Source organism: Limulus polyphemus, unplaced genomic scaffold, assembly GCF_000517525.1.
Source record: "Limulus polyphemus unplaced genomic scaffold, Limulus_polyphemus-2.1.2 Scaffold1019, whole genome shotgun sequence".
Classification (NCBI taxonomy): domain Eukaryota; kingdom Metazoa; phylum Arthropoda; class Merostomata; order Xiphosura; family Limulidae; genus Limulus; species Limulus polyphemus.
The window spans coordinates 168,540-174,013 of record NW_013666629.1 but is presented as its reverse complement, the minus strand read 5'-3'; positions in this window follow the sequence as shown (position 1 = coordinate 174,013).

Genomic DNA, 5,474 nt, shown 5'->3' with positions numbered 1-5,474 from the left:
TGTACATTTTTATCTCTCGTATACGTTCACAATTAATTGGTTAGTTGTGCCTTACTTGTACATTTTTATCTCTCGTATACGTTCACAATTAATTGGTTAGTTGTGCCTTACTTGTACATTTTTATCTCTCGTATACGTTCACAATTTTTGGTTCACTTCTAGTTCTATGAACTTATGAATTGTTATGGTTCGATTCTAGGCGTAGCTGCTAAGATTTGTTATGAATTAATAGGATACGAGTTTCTTGATTCAAACATTAGAAATCACGATACGAATTAAATTAACGAGAAATATTAACCATATTAAGAATATATTAATATAAAGACCAGGAAATAAGTTTCTATACTTTTAGGTGATTTTTTCTTTAGCCCTAATCAGTCATTTCAATGAATCAAAATTAAACGTAATTTATGACTAGTCACAATTCAACAAATAAATAGTTCAAACTCGATGACGAGGAACCCACTTTAAGACTAATAATGGCTGGAGACTGCTTGAATGGGTAATGAAGAAAAACTTTAATATAAGTTTAACATAACAGCAAATGTACAACGTTTCGAAAAGGTTTTGTCATCATCAAACACTTTGTCACCTTGTCGAAACGTTGTACATTTGCTGTTATGTTAAACTTATATTAAAGTTTTTCTTCATTACCCATTCAAGCCGTCTCCAGCCATTAATAATAATGTATACTTAATTATCAGTATTCAGTTAGGTGATCTTAAGATACATAAAGCAACATGGAAACATTAATTCCATCAAAATATAAATAAATGTAAAAATAATTAGTGCTTGGATTTATTTAAAATACGACAAATAAAAAAGTAGAAGCAAGACACAACCAGCCAATTAATTATGACCGTATACGAGACACAAGAAAGTAGAAGTAAGGTACAATCAGCCAATTAATTGTGAACGTATACGAGAGATAAAAATGTACAAGTAAGGCACAACTAACCAATTTAACAATTCATAAGTTCATAGAACTAGAAGTGAACCAAAAACGTTCAGTTTTTTGTAATAATTTTGATTTGATTTTAATTCATTGTTTCGTTTTCAGTAAACTATTCACATTTCACTGAGGTAGAGTACACGTAACTGCACGATTTCTATGGTTTCTGAACGTATCGATAGATGTCGCTGGTATTAGCTTTTGTTAGACCGATGTATTGTAGGAAGAGCCAGAGGTCGTATGCTATCATAGAAATGAATATTTTAAAATCCGTACAGCCATTTTGATATTCCAGAGGTTGGCACTGTGCTTTTCTTTTAAACGAGCAAAGAAAAAATCTGGCAAACAAATTTTCATCTTTTTTTAAATTCAATTTTTAAAATATTATACTTTTGCTGTCGTAAGTTTTCTTGCTCATTTAGGCAAGGGAAGTTTTGAAGATTCCCGGATGTTTCGGTTGAAGTTAAAAACTGAAATTACAAATATAAATAATATAAAGTTATCCTGGGAATATACTTTTATTACATTAATCCTACATTCCAAGTTACACTGAAACTTGTTTTATTATCACCAAGGAAACAACCTCATTTAGCAGCTTATATGATGTAGAAAATTCATTATTTTATATCATATTATGATTTCCTGTATAAGTCACGTGCCTATTGTGACTCGTAAAAAAATAAAATATTGTTACGTCTCTAGTCGTTTGTTAATTTCCTGTATAAATTCTTCCCGAGGAACATCAGCGATACAAGTCCTTTCTTAAATAAAACTAGTTTATTCTTTCTCAATACAACTTTGCAATACACTTAATTTCCACAGTTTAACTTAAACATACGCTATAATTCACAACGATTCACACACTTTATTTACGGTCACTACCGCTCGTTTGACTCAATTATCTGTCTCTATATCTCCCTATCTACAGTTATATCTCTCCGCTTTATTTGCCGGGCTTATATACTAAAATAGAGGGCGCCTAGAAAAGTCTAGAGTTGCCAAGAAAAGTCAAAATCCTTCGAGAATCTCATGACGTGTTACTAGCGTCACGTGACTTCCGCTGTCGTAACAATATATATACACATAAATATACTTGTTGTGATATCAAAGCCATTATCTGTAAATTGCATGTACTAAAGATAATGTTGCCTCTTCGTTCATATTTAAACTTGGTCAAACTGACATATTTTCCGCATTATACTTATTATACTCAAACTGTGTTCTCTCTGTTTAGCCATAGTACGAATCTTTATTCATTATATCTCTTACATGAAAAATTCATGAACTGACAAATGTATTAGCATCGAAATTGAAACATTATTTTGTTAGTATTAATTCTCTCGCTATGGATAGGTCAAAGTGTGCATTCGAACTTTAATTAAACTACTTTAATATCAATGTATACGAATAAACTTGGCATCAAAACGGTTAATGAAAATGGTTAATAAATTTAAGTTTCTTTATTTTACAAGGAAATGCTTAAATAAATCCTAATTATCCCCCTAATATGGGAATCGTTACATTTGTTCTCTAGGTCTTTCCCCTTCTCTAATTTATTTATCATTCCTCTCTGAAGTACGGAATTCAACATAAGTTACCTATTATGATATTGTTACGACAGCGGAGGTTACCGTGACGCTAGTAACACGTCATGCACTTCTAGAACGTTCATGAAACCTCGAGAGGTTACTAGATTCGGTATTTTTGTACATATAAGACGGTCAAGACGTGACAGCGAGAATGTGTAATCGAACTGCGGACGGAGAGAGACGTATTGTTGAGCGCGTGAGACGTTCGTTGTGAATTATAACGTTTGTTATACCGTGACCGTGGAAATTAAGTGTATTGCAAAGTTGTATTTAGAAAGAATAAACCAGTTTTAGTTAAGAAAGGACTTGTGTCGCTAAAGTTTCATCTGAAAGAAATTATAAGGAAAATTAACTAACGACCAGAGACGTAACAATATAGATATTACTAAGGTATAGTTTAATGTTTATAACCTTCAATCTTCTGTGTTTATGGAGTCATGAACTAGAAAATCAGACCCACTTGCCATGCCTATCTGTCAAATCCTCTATTTCACAAATATCCAATATTTCTATCTGTCGTTTTGTGTTACATCATTTATAACCAATAGAACGGTCAAGTTTCAATCTACCGATTGACCTATAATACTATGTTTTTTCAGTACAGAGTAGTGTCAATTTCGTCTTCAGTTTGAAGGTTTTTCTCGAGGTGTGCAGCTTAGTAAATTATTTTCAGTTTTTCTTGTTTTAGTTAGAAATCCAGTTAAATTATACTAGTTATAGGACTTTGTTTGCTTTGTGCGTGTTATTTTTCTGTGCTCTTAGGTGCATTATTTAAGTAAATACAAATTATGTAGTGTACTAGTACATCTTTATAAAAAAAGATAGGCTTACATTTCATTGGCAACTGACTGACAGCAAAAACAAGAAGTCAAAGTAAGTACTATATTTCTCGTTTTTTTTTACTTATTGTTATAAAAGTAACTAAAATTAAAAAAAAAGAGAAGCTTATTAGGTTATGTAAGGTTAGATTAGGTAAGATAATGAAAATAATAATGCTCTTGAGCTGCTTGTACATTACGCCATTCAATACGGTAACGTGAGCTAAGTGATTTACAACTTGTATTACAGGATTATTAGTTAGACACGGTTGAAAGGGCAATAAAATTAAGTAGAAACAGATGTAGTCTGTTACGAGACTTAAGCTATGTAGAATAAACAATTGTAGTCTGTTACGAGACTTAAGCTATGTAGAATAAACAATTGTAGTCTGTTACGAGACTTAAGCTATGTAGAATAAACAATTGTAGTCTGTTACGAGACTTAAGCTATGTAGAATAAACAATTGTAGTTTTTGGTTACAATCTGCAGTCATTCTGGAAAGAAAAAAATGGTAATTTAGTTTTATTTCATATTTTTTATTATGGTTACAAGGTCGGTCGAATTGACTGACTCCATACAAAGTTAGGGTACAGAAAATAATATATAAAATATAAATATTTATTGGAAAATTTCCTTAACATTTATTTAGGAGATTTTAGAGGTTACACAAATGAAATCTGAAAATTTTCAGATGAAGACAAGTATTTTTAATCTTAACGTGAAAATCACTTTGCACTCAGAACAGTTAACACTCCGACTCCTGATATTCACAGACAAATCTTTAGTAAAAAATATTTAATTGAAAAATCTGATTTTTTGTGTATAAAAGGTTTGTAATATTTACTGAAAGCTTGTCAAATGTCGTGCAGATATACGTACCACATTAAAAGTTATAGTATGGAAACTCTGATGGTAACAAGGTCAGTCACATCTACCAACACAGTGTGGGAAGAGTAAATGAAACAGGCATACTGCATTTTCCAATATTACTTTCCGGGTCAGTTGTTACAGTTAACCTTATAGTCACCACTTTTTAACATCGAGATCAAATCCTTTGTCTCCATGCCCTCGTTGTCTTCTTGTACATTACTGCATTCTTTGTATGATTGATTCATTTCTCTTAAATGTGTTTCAAAAATATTCACGAATGACTCCATATAACCTGCTTTTGCACGTTTGTGTAACCACACAAATGTGTTTGTTTACTCAAATATATTTCTATGCCCAAGTCAACTGCCATAACTACCATAATTTTCAAAAGCATACATGTATAGGTATGCTTTATCAAAACCTTGTAACTTAATGACTTTTTTCGCTGTAAAGCTAAACACCTAACTTCATAACTGAAAAAGTTTGACGAACAAAAGTCTATTTTGTCAGCCAATGATACAGTTCTGAATAATTTTACACTATTGTTAATAAAGTTGGTGACCAGATGGCACAACGAGCATTGTATTTCAACACCACAAAAGTTGATACTCCCTCAGAATAATGAGTTACTGGATTTTTGTAACCATAACCATCCAGATATAAAGCTTTTAAAGAATGTATTAAGTCACTGTCGCAGTCTTTCGTGTTTAATTTCAATTGATTATTTTTTTCGCAATTCATTTCTTAAATATTCAGAATAAAAAGTGAAAGAAAACGCAAAGGAGAATTGTATCACGCAATTAAAAATATTGTTCATTAATAACAGCATAAAATGTATTTGTCTAAAAGACACGCTATAAAAGGGGAGGAGGCTTAGCGACAAAAGTAACCAACTATTATTGACGATACCCAGCTAAATGCATAAGTGTATATTTAACTGCCGTATGCATATGTAATTCACAAGCTTATTAAACTTAAATTATTATGTCTGTAAGTAACCAAGGTAAGCTTTTAATAATCGTTTAATGAAGTTAATTATTGGTTAATGAGAGTACTTTACGGATATCATAACCTAATCCATCTTATAATTTAATATATGAATATATCTTTATTCATATAATTTTTGAATCTTCAGTATAGGTTTCAGTACTTAACTAAAAGTTTCAGATGAATAGGATATACTCAACGTGGTCCAACATTTGTCTCATTTTCTTTTAGTTCTTGATCAATTCGAACTTACTTTT